Source organism: Acomys russatus, chromosome 26, assembly GCF_903995435.1.
Source record: "Acomys russatus chromosome 26, mAcoRus1.1, whole genome shotgun sequence".
NCBI classification, from domain to species: domain Eukaryota; kingdom Metazoa; phylum Chordata; class Mammalia; order Rodentia; family Muridae; genus Acomys; species Acomys russatus.
The window spans coordinates 46,782,905-46,795,262 of record NC_067162.1 but is presented as its reverse complement, the minus strand read 5'-3'; positions in this window follow the sequence as shown (position 1 = coordinate 46,795,262).

Genomic DNA, 12,358 nt, shown 5'->3' with positions numbered 1-12,358 from the left:
TTCCATGCTAAGTCTCAGGCCAACGCAGAAGGGCCAACCTCTTCCTCTCTCTCAGCAATTGCCCCCTCGCTCCCTTGAGGCTGCCACCTCAGCTCTGAGAAGATCTATCGCAGAGACCAGGCTGCCTCTGCCACTGTGTGCTGATAAACTCCCTTCCCGCCACCGCCTCCAGGGCTCGTAATGTCTCTCTTCTCAAAGCATCTCCACACTCCTTAGGTGAGCCCCACCCATCAAGCTGGTGTGCCACCCCATAACCCCCACCCCTGAATACTGCCATCCTGGGATTTTCTCCCATAAACCCTCTCCATCACCTACTTCGGTGGTTTCGCCTCTCATTTATCTCCAGCCCTTTGTCACCAGCCCATAAACCCTACACGGATGAACCCCTAGGGTCACATTTTTCTCTGTAAACAACCTCTTCCCTCCCCATGCCACTTCATTGTATTAGTGTGTCTCATATTATGGAATATTATGGGTTACATCATTGCTCTCCCAAAACTTACACTCGTGCTGCTAAAATCCCTTCCCAGGGGGGCAGGTAAACATTCCGTCTGAGGGTGCCAAGGACAAACTGAGGCCCAAGCCCACCAAAGTTCACTCTGAGAAGCCAGAGAGTTTTTTGGGGTCTCCTAACTCGGTTATTTACTGTGCTGTGGGTGCTTTCTCCTACACCCCAAAAGATTGCGTGGGAAGTGTTTACCCAGTTGGGATAATGGCTTCCTCAAAGTCACACAGATGGAGGCTAGCCACTACCTAGTCTGGTCTCTCATGGACACTGGGGCTTATCCACGGGGCCCCGGTTAGAGCTGCCATTCGGGATTTTGGTACCACTCCCCAGGTTCCTCTGTGGGCTCTTTGTCCTTTTCCTGTCAGGCAGAGGTTTGCTCTGCTGGCTAGCAGAGTTCCTTGCTATCTAGATAAACTCCTAAGGACCACTCCCACCCAAGCTGCTTTCCCTCCTGGGCACCCCCTGTTGGAGAGACCTAGGTTGCTAATGTTGATGCAGGTTGGCACAGGCTCTGCAGAGGGAGGCTAAAAGAAAAGCTGAGGAGCTGGGAGAAGCTGAGAGGGCTGTGTGTGTCTGCGTGAGGTGCACACGGCATATGTGTAATACTGCAGTCAACAGAACATAAAAGCTTTCTTCCACAGAATGATTGAGGCTCATACATTGTTCTCTCTCTCCCCCTCCTCCCCTCCCTCTCCTGCTCTCCCTTCTTCCCCTCCCTCCTTACTTCCCTCCCTCTGTCCCCTCTCCTTCCCGCCCCCAACCAACCTGGAAGGAGGACAATGCGTTGAGTCTTCACTGGGCGAGTTCTCTGACCTTAGATGTTTCTTTTGGAGTCTAGGGCATTTGGGGGCAGTCTTGCTGGGACATTGTATATAGTGGTCTCCGCTGAGTAATCTGCAGGACAGCTGAGACATCAGGGATGGACCTCTGCAGCTCTGGCTCCCACATCTGGAAGAGCTCTGGGAGGTCTCTGGATTCGGCCCAGGGTACCAGCTTCCGGCTGACTGCAGAGAAAGAGAACCGCTGGGATTGGAGAAGTTGCTACATCCTGCAGATCTAGAGCCTCTGCTCCATCTAACCAGAAAGGGCTGGTTTTCAAGCATTTCCGGGTTGTGTGGATATGTCCACAGGGCAGGCATGTCGTGTATGGTCTGTGTGGGCATGTGAGAGAGGACAGTGTATATGCTGGGGCTGTGGAAAGTCAGCCTGGTGTGTGTGTGTGTGTGTGTGTGTGTGTGTGTGTGTGTGTGTGTGTGTGTGAAGTCAGCCTGTGGTATGTGTGTGTGTCCTGTACTGTGAGCAAAGTACATAGGGCATGCACAATGCACATCAGGGCTAAATGTCATGTATGCACACAGACATGTTGTACACATAGGTAAAGTTTGTGGGCAGCCATTGTGTGTTGAGTATGATTCTAAGGTTGAATTTTTTTTTTTTTTTGAGACAGGGTTTCTCTGTGTAGCCTTGGCCATCCTGGACTCACTTTGTAGACCAGGCTGGCCTCGAACTCACAGCGATCCGCCTGCCTCTGCCTCCCGAGTGCTGGGATTAAAGGCGTGCGCCACCACGCCTGGCCTAAGGTTGAATTTTTATGTGTGCATGTGTATACCTGGATGTATGCTCAGGTGTGTATAAGCATCTTCCACGTGAACGGGTACATTGCACATGTGTAGGCACAGGAGCACTGTGTGTGTGGGCATGTGTGCTGTGTGGCTACACATGCACTCTGTACTGCATTGTGAGGCTGTGTGTGACATTTGTCCTGGGTACAGCTGCGTATTGTGTGCAGGCAGCATCCATGGGAGCACAGCTTCTCCTGGAGCCCTGCCTTGTTCTGATGCTCTGGTCCCTGTCCTGGGGGCTACAGTAGAGCTGTGGGACTGTGCACCAGGCTAGGCAGAAGTGGATAAGCACTTGACCCTGTGTGATGCCATCTGCTGCCTGCTCCAAGCCATCTTAGGGTTTATGCCGTGCTGGGCTCTGCACTTGCCTGTATGCAACCACACTGACAGGGTGCAAGCATTGAGGTGTGTGGTACGGTGTGTGGTGTATATGTGTATGTGTGTTGGGTGTTTTGTGTATTGTGATATGTGTGTGTTTGTGTCCACTGGGTGTAATTTTTCTTGTGTTCTATTTGTATTTAGTGTGGTATGTTTGCCTGGGGTTTGTACTATGTGTCATGTGGAGCGTGTATGTGCATTTGCATTCTAAGTTGAACCCCCATTTTGCACCCAGGTTGGTACCTGACCTATCTGGATCCCAATATAACTCCTTCGTAGCCATCCCCAGGAGCCAGGTGCTCCACTGTTCTCAGAACCCAAACTCATCTCCTCCACTTGGCTCGCATGAGTTGCCATGTCCTGAGCCTCAGACACTTGCATCCAGCAGCAAATAGAAGACCCAGACCCCATGAGGCTCAGGGCCCTGTGCTTCAGGCTTGGCAGTCAGCAGTGGGCAGCTGTGTCCCAAGATAATTCTCCTGCTGATGGCTGCTGTATTTCCACCTCCTGGCTCTAGAGCTCTCCTCCATGCCTCCCATTCTGCATCTCAGTGGAGGGTCCAAGTGCCTTAAACCACAGCCTCTCAACTATGCACCCACCCGATCCATACACTGACCCTTTCTTGGCCTTCCCATCTGAACCCTGTCCCAGTATCTCCATCCCCCCAAAAGTCTGCCCTGATAGCTTCACTTCCCAGCACCCATATGGCAGATTACAACTGTGTGGTTCCCAGTCCAAGGGATCTGATGCCCTCCTCTAGCTTTCACAAGTACTACACACATGGTACACAGTTATACAGTCAGGTAAAATGCTCATGTACATTTAAAAAAAGGGAAAAATTAAATAATATTAAAGAACAAGCACAAATCACTTACCAACGTCAAGGCAGTATGAGGTAATAGAAGAACCAGCCCAGATCTGGATATTTGTTCTGCTTTTAGAATAATATAGGGCATCAGGGAAAGTCCCTGCCTTCCTCTATGTCTAGGTTTCCCATCTGGAACACAGGCAATTGGATGATCTTTCTCACCATCCTCCACTCCTGGGGATTGAACCCTGGGTCTCCCACACACTAGGCAAGCCACATCTCTAATCTTTTTTTTAAAAGTTAAAAGAGATAGGTACTTACTAAGGCTGATAGTAAACTTGTGATTCTGTAGAGGAATTTTAATCCAGCAACACTGCTCCTCTGATCACATCCAAAGACCTTCTAGGTCTGTGTAATCTGGCTGGAATGCAGATGTGCCACACACCCTTAATCTGGCTGGAACACAGGCCCTCCTTTGGCACACACCTTTAGTACCACACAAAGAAGGTAAACTTAGTTTGTGGAAGGAAGCATCCAGGTTTGAAAGTGATGTCATATTGAGAGACAGGCAGAGTGATGAATAGGAGAAAGATATGATAAAATAGGGTATGTCCAACTCTCACAAGAACACAGAGAGAAAAGAGAGGCAACTTAAGAGAGCAGCGCAGAGGGAGAGTTTTACCGGGAGAATTTCACAGAGACAGGTTGTAGAGAGAACAAGCTAGACACAAGAGAAGACAGAGCGAGCCAAAGAACGAGAAGGAGCCGGAAGATTAGAGCAGATTGCCTGAGTTAGTCTGAGGCCAAGCAGAGCAACTCAGTCAGAAGCTGAGAGAAGCCAGTTTGAATCAGTCCGCTTAGAGAGGAGTTTGAGCCAGAACAGCTGGGTTGAACCAGCCAGCCAGAGTTCAGAAAGAGCTAGAAAGGGTGAGTTTATTCAGTAGCAAATCTCAGAGGCTGAAAACATTCTAGGCCTAGATTAGATTGTATGGAGGCTAGAAGCTTCCAGGATTAGGCCTGGTTAGAAGAGGCAGTGAGCTCCAATATGACAATTACGTCTGGCAAATAAAAGAGACTATCACAAGCTCCTCTGAAACCTGATTTTGGGGTCAAAGTCAGCTGTGCCATTGGTTGGAGCTGAGGCTTTGGGCTCAGTTACTTGTCACCCCTGCTACCTAGACAAGGTTCAGCTTGGGACAGTGTCTCAGACATACGGCAGCAGTACTGTGGCCTCAAGAGCCAGCATGCCTTGACTGTGTCCCCCAGGTACATCGCCATTTACCACTCAATGAGAGCACAGACTGTGTGCACCATGGCCCGGGCCAAATAGATCGTCGCAGGTATTTGGGGGGCCATATCCCTCTATTGCCTACTCTGGTTCTTCCTGGTGGACCTTGATGTCTGTGACAACCAGCACCTGGAATATGTCTATAAGGTGTCTCAAGGTCTGCACCTGCCCACTTTCCTGCTGGACTTCGCTGTCTTCTTCATCACACCCTTGCTGGCAACCATGGTTCTCTATGGGCTCATCAGGCAGATCTTATTTCAGGGCCCATTGTCACAGGAAGCCTGGCGGAAGACAAGGCAGTCTCATGTGCAGGGCGAGGGTGTACCAGGCAGTTGTTCTAGGTCCAAGGGCTCCGTGTCCTCCAGGAAGCAGATTAGGGGTCCTCCCGGGTACAGGTGGGGGGTTGTATGTGGGGTAGAGTCATAGCGAGAAGCAAAAGAGCATAAAACACCTAGGATGTGACAGAAAAAGCAGATGAGTGAAGCAGTCTCATGGTCCCTCATTCATCTGTCCATCCATCCATCTATTCATCCACCCATCCATCAATCCATCCACAGATCCATCCATCCATCCACTCATCTACCCATCCATCCACCCACCCACCCATCTACCCATCCATTCACCTATCCATCCATCTGTCTGTCCATCCATCCATCCATCCATCCACCCATCCAACGATGCCTACCAAGCCTCTATATGTGCCAGGCGGGTTCTGGGGCACAGGGAGAACATGGAATGGTCCCCAGATTCCTTCTTTCAACCAAGTGGAACCAAGGAAACACAAGCTTTTCCAAAGTCAGGGAGGAAGGAAATAGGGGAGCAAATGATGCTGGGGAACTAGAGTGAGGGACTGTTCAGGAGAGTTTGCTGGCAGGTGACACAGGGATACAGACAGTAGGGGAAGCTAAACTGAGCTGCACCCCCAGGCCTAATGAAAGTTCACTGAAGGAATGGAGCTCAGTCAAGACAGGAGTTGTCTGGTGTGAAGCAGGAGGGGGCCTCTTTCGCTGCCCTAAACTTTTCTTTCCTGCTCTTGAGGCGGAGTTCTGGAGTTTGATAACTCCAAGAGCCTTGTAACTTGAGTGCGCTACACAAGTCTCAGCCTAGGATGTCCTGCCAAGTCCATTGAGGTCAGGATAGCAATGCTGATGACATAGTTCAGTCCACAGCTGGGGGCTATCTGATTGAATCTAGTTCTCGTTACTTACTGTATACCCCAGGAGACAGCTAAAGCATCCTTACCCACAAAGCTGTGCATTATAAGATGGTATATTCACAGGATCCTGAATTTTAACTCCTTCTTGTCCGACTCATATCTGGCTAAGTCACTAATATCTGACATAGTCACTAATGTCACTGTGCATGGGGAAGTGACAGAGTTCTGATTGTCTTCAAGTATGGGCGGAGACACTGGCCATCCGTCTGCAGATGCCTGAGGAAGAGGTGCCTGCTCAGCTGGACAGCGACAGAGGGCAGCTGTCTGCAGACTCTGGGCTCTGCAAGAGCTGCTCACGGTGCACAGGAGAGTAGTTATTGGGACCCCAGGGCAGTGGGCTTTGTCAAATGTGGGACTGAAAATCACATCATGACAGACTCTCCCAGAGACTTTGCCTCTTGGCGCTATGTACCTGGTAGCGCTCACCCAGTAGTGAACTTGGGTCTTGTGGGACCCAGCTCAGGCTATGGCTAAGCAGAACACCTGAGGTCAAAACCATCTCATCTCCCAACACCACTGTGCTTCTACTGTGTGTCCAGCTGTTGCTTGCCACAGCTTCTCTTCTGTAGACCTTGAGGTCAGCGGCTACTCTTGGCTTGGAATGCTTTGTTTGGTAAAGTTGCTGGTTGGTTGGTATGTGTTGCCTAGGCATATGGTGTCCTCTTTTCTTTCTTTTTCTTTCTTTCTTTCTTTCTTTCTTTTTTCAAGACAGGGTTTCTCTGTGTAGCCTTGACTGTCCTGGACTCGCTTTGTAGACGAGGCTGGGCTCGAACTCACAGCAATCCGCCTACCTCTGCCTCTCAAGTGCTGGGATTAAAAGTGTGGACCACTACGCCTGGCATGGTGTCCTCTTATGCTGGGTTTTTTCTTCTTTTTTGAACTGTGGCCTTTGGCTCTGGAGTAAGATGAGGCAGGGCCAGCAGGCTCAGCATTGCGTGGATCTTGTAAAGGGTGCAGATGCTTGGACATTGTAGACTCCTGACTCAGAACCAGGCTGCCCAGGACATGCTGAGCACCCCAAAGAATAAAAAGCATGGGGCAGACCTCAGAGGTTCCTCTGGCCCTGAATTAGAGTCTGCTTTCACTTGTGGCAAAAGCTCCATCCTAGAGAGGCAGCAGAGGACCCACAAATGAAAAGATTGCAGAGAAAGACGTGGTAGACATGAGCCTTCCTCAGGACGGCCTAATGGCACACAGACACACAAATGTCTGCATTTGCTCCTGTGCTATACAAAGCCTTTTACATATACATGAGCTGTGCTTGGAACAAGCTTGGACAGCCTGTCTTATGAATGCTTTCCCTGGAGGCCAGGTGACCACGATGCCTGCTCCCAAGCTTGGGCTCTGGAACCTTCTCAGATCACCGCATACTAAAAACACCTTGCTTCTCTCCCATGAGACTCAGGAAGCTCCAGGTCCTTCATGGTCAGGGATGCCCACCCAGTCACCAGTCACAAGTCACTCAGAATCTGCCCTGAAGGATGCTGGCCTATTCCATGACATGATGGCCTCCCCATCCTCCCTGAGGAGACAGGATGCTTGCTCAGGGCTTTCCACAGACAGGCAGATTCAGCCTGTGAGAAGTGTTGTCTAGAGATACAGTAATTAGCCTTTAAGCATAGGGCCTGGCAGCCCCGTTTGTCACCTGCAGTTCATCTTAGAGCCTCCTAGGTAATTGGAAGAGGCCATCAGTGCGGGCATTGTGGGATTTGAAGGAATATTAGCCTTTCTCATTCCCCGGAAGCTTCTGGGAACTGCAGATGCTAATAAGAGCACCTACTAAGCTCTCTTTGAGTGTTCTAGTCGGCTCTGCAAGGGCAAATAGGAGTGAGAAATAAAAAATAAGGAAACAGTTTAATTCTTGTTGGTGGGAAAGGGGGAAGAGGCTTCCTCCTCCTCCTCCTCCTCCTTCTCCTTCTCTTTCTTCTCCTTCTCCTTCTCCTTCTTCTTCTTCTTCTTCTTCTTCTTCTTCTTCTTCTTCTTCTTCTTCTTCTTCTGTTTTTCTAGACAGGGTTTCTCTGTGTAACCCTGGCTATCCTGGAACTTGCCTTGTAGACCAGGCTGGCTATGAACTCACAATGATCCACCTGCCTCTGCCTCCTGAGTGCTGGGATTAAAGGTGTGCGCCACCACCGCCCAGTTCTGGCTTCCACCTTCTTAGTGACATGTTCAGAACAGATGCTGTGCCAGGTGGTGCCACTGTGATGATGGCTGCTCAGGGAGTGAGACACTTAATGTCCCCTAAGTGGCTTGTGAGTGACATGGATGCATATGCAGACTACAGAGTGCTGGCCTCACACAGGCCACGCCCCCTAGAAGAGACCCATTGCATCAAAGATTGGCAGATCCTAGTTTCTGTTTTTCTGAGGGGAAAACCCAGGCTGGCTGGGCAGGGGTGGCACATGCCTATAATCTCAGCACTCAGGGAGGCAGAAGCAGGCAGATCTCTAAGTTCAAGGCCAGCCTGGTCTACAAAGCAAGTCCAGGACAGCCAAGGCTACACAGAGAAACCCCCTCTTGAAAAACCAAAACCGGGGGGGGGGGGGGGGCTGGAGTGATGGCTCAGAGGTTGAGAGCACTGTCTGCTCTTCCAGGGGTCTGGGGCCCAACTCCCAGCAACCACATGGTGGCTGACAACCATCTGTAATGAGATCTGGTGCCCTCTTCTGATATGCGGGTGTATATGGAGGCAGAACACTGTATATGTAACAAATAAATAATTAAAAAAAAAAAAAAGAAAAAGGAAAGAAAGAAAAACCAAAACTGGGGCTGGAGAAATGGATTAAAGGTTAAGAGCACTGACTGCTCTTCCAAAGGTCCTGAGTTCAAGTCCCAGCAACCACAAGATGGCTCACAACCATCTATAATGTGATTTGGTGCCCTCTTCTGGTGTGCAGGCACCAATGAGGCATAATACTGTATAAATAAATGATAAATAAATAAATAAATATTAAAAAAAAAAAAGAAAAACCTAAACCAAGACCAAGAAGGAAGAGAAGGAAGAGGAAGAAAACCCAGGCCATAGGAAGAGAGGAAACTTTCCTGTCTTTCTTAGCAATGTTATCCTGGTTCTCACTGCTTTATGCTTGCAAGAGTGACAGTCCAGCATGGCCAGGTCTCACTAGCTTTGGGGTGCAGAGGCATCTCTGCTGGTCCAGTAGGAACTGCCTCTACATAGCACTTGCACAGGTTTTGAAACGTCTGAAAGTGATCCAGGTTCCTGGCCTCTCTAGAAGGTCAGAGGAAAGATCCCACATCCTGTGCTGGCCCTGAAGGTGCTCTTGACCCAGGATGCAAAGGTCAAGGTGTGAGGAGAGCAAGAGCTCAGCCACTGGGCTCAGCCTCGCAGTGCATTTCTAGTTGGCGAGAAGAAAAGCAGAATTCAGAGTTCTTTGTGCTGTCCTGCTGACTGGGTACAACACTGAAAACGCCCCCTGGGGAGAAGCAGTGACCAGGGGACACACTTCAGAATAATAAGGAGGGGGCGAGAAAGTGGTAGGGAAAATTGTCCTACAGGTCAAAGGGTTAGGAAGTCAGGAGGAAGAGGAATGGCTGAGGAAAACGAAGCCCTTTCTCAAAGCCACCGGGGCTTTGGGGTTGCACAGGCACAGGCACGGGCACAGGCACAGGCCTGACATGGGCACAGGCACAGGCACGGGCACAAGCACAGGCACAGGCCTGGCACAGGCACTGGCATGGGCATGGGCACGGGCACGACATGTAAGAGTCCTCAGTTCCCACTTGTGTTCACACCAGCCACTCCAGGCACCACCAGCTGCCTGGCACTCTGGTTTCTGCCTTTTTCTCAAGGCCTTACTAAAGATCTCCCACAGCCCAGATCACGAACAAAAGAAACCCCTTCTCACGTCTCACTGGGTGCTTGGTCCCCACCTGCACCCACCCTAGGCCTTTGAGCTTGCAGACTCCACTCTGCAGACACCCACTGACTCTACCACCCACCCTCCCCCAACGCTAAGCAGGAAGGTCTCTCTATTCCTCACAGCATTCCATTCCACATGTGCATAAATTATCTTTTCATTGAAAGGTTAGAGGCTCTTTAATCTTGCTCATTATAGCCGAGATGATGTGTGTTTGTACAGCTTTATTGAATAATGAACGTCCTTGCCTCCCAAATGCCCATTTAGTTTGCTTTGCTGTGGCTGTGTGGGGGTGGGGCCCTGTATTTGCAATGCCTAAAAAATGTGGCTTCAGGGGCTAGGGGCTTGGCTTAGTTGGTAAGGTGCTCACACAAGCATAGGGCTGACCCTCAGAGCCCACGAAAAAAACACTGGACTTGTTGGTGCATGTCTGTAATCTCAGTGTTAGGGAGGGAGAGGCAGGAGGATTCCTGAGACTCATTGGCTAGACAGCTGAGCTGAATCTGGAAGCTCCAGACCTCAGTAAGAGACTTTGTCACACACCCAAAACAAGTTGGGCAGGGCTGGAGAGCTGGCTCAGCAGTTAAGAGCATTTGCTGTTCTTTCAGAGGACCTGGGTTCAGTTCTCAGCAAGCACAGAGAGGCTCACGGCCATCTGTTAACTCCAGCTCCGGGGAGTCTGATGCCCCCTTCTGGCCTCTGTGAGCACTGCACACACACAGTAACGCACAGAAAGGCATGCAAGCAAAACATTCATACACATTAAAAAAAAAATCTTACAGAAGAAAACAAGGATGGGTAAATCAAGAACTCACTTTAAAACAAAACAAACAAACAAAAAACAGCAGGTGGGCAGTGGTTAAGGAAGACAGCCTCCAGCCTCCACATGCGCACAACATAAAAGCGGTGGTGACATTGGGAACATGAAGGATTTGGCAAGATATTTTCTCACTTTCCATATGTTGTGGGATTTATGATAACCTACAGAGTTTGTCTGGACTGTCCTCCAGTGACCCAGGCTTGTAGGTGAGGTGGCTCTGTCTCTGGTAACCCTGCCTCTGACATACAAGATAAAGGCCTGCCGAGCAACTGCAGTGCAAGGCAGAAAACTCCAAGGCTCTGGGGTACCCTGTGGCTATTGTGACAAATGACCACAGACCAGGGGCTGAGACAGTAAGCACTTCTTCCCCTGCAGCATACAGGTCATGAGTTTGAAATGTAAGCCCCAGCAGGCCAGGCTTCCTGTGAAGACCATGGGCTTTGTTCCATCTCTTCTAAGTCCTGGTGGCTCCATGTATCTATTGGGAGCTCCATGGCTCCAGCCACACCCTGCATATCCCTGTGGCCTCGTCTCCTTGCAAAGATCCCTGTCACACTGACTGAGGACATCCTCATCTCACTCGTACCACATCTGTATTTGCTAACACAGTTATAGCTACAGTTACTTGGTTAAGACTCAAACACGCCTTTAATCCTAGCACTCAGGAGGCAGAGGCAGATGGATTGCTCTGAGTTTGAGGCCAGCCTGGTCTACAAAGTGAGTTTCAGGACAGCCAGGGCTACACAGAGAAACCCTGTCTTTAAAAAAAAAAAAAAATGACAACATGATAATTCATTTGTGAAACTAATGCTGAGAGGGTGCCATTTTTAGACTAAGAAACACTTTCTGCTTAGTTGGGACCCCGAAATGGTTCTTTGCTGTGGAGGTCACCCAGAAGTTCTGGTAAAAGCAGCGATTTGCCTGCTTGCAGCCCCATTGGGAGAGTCCTGTCCACACACCTCGCCACTGGACTCCTTCTTTTCTCTTTCTGTAAAACACCGCTAGTGGGGTCAGGTCTGTTACCATGCAGCAAAAGGTGAACAGTAAGACTGAGGCAGATGTCATGAAGATACAGCTAAGTCCTAGGCCGTGTGTGTGTGTGTGTGTGTGTGTGTGTGTGTGTGTGTGTGTATCTGTATGTATGTGTATATGGTGTGTGTGTGTACCTGCATGTATGTGCATATGGTGTGTGTGTGTGTGTGTGTGTGTGTACCTCAGATGCACAAGGAGGCCAGAGGTTGATGACAATTGTCTTCCTCAGTCCACCCCTCCCTGTTATTGTCATCATTTTATATGCGTGTGATGCAGGCACACCCAGGCCACTACGCAAGTGTGGAAACCAGCTGGCAGCTTGGTGGAGTCAGTTTTATTCGTCGACTGTTTTTTTGTTTTGTTTTGTTGTTTTTTTTTGAGACAGGGTTTCTCTGTGTAGCCTTGGCTGTCCTGGACTCACTTTGTAGACCAGGCTGTCCTTGAACTCGCAGCGGTCCACTTGCCTCTGCCTCCCAAGGGCTGGCATTAAAGGCATGTGCCACCACGCCCAGCTGGTATTCTTCCACTCTTCTGTGGGTTCCAGGGAGTACCCTCAGGTCGCCAGGCTTTCCTAGCCACTGCATTTCCCCACTGAGCCATCCTGCCCACCCACTTATTTATTGAGACAGGGTCTCACTGTGTAGACAGGGTCTCACTGTGCAGCCCTGGAACTTGCTGTGTAGACTAGGCTGGCCTCCAGTTCACTGACATCTGTGGACCTCTGCACCCTGGGTGTGTACTACCATACCCAGCCTTATCTTTTATATATAATATATTAAATTTTGTTTTGAGAAACTCATGCCTGTAT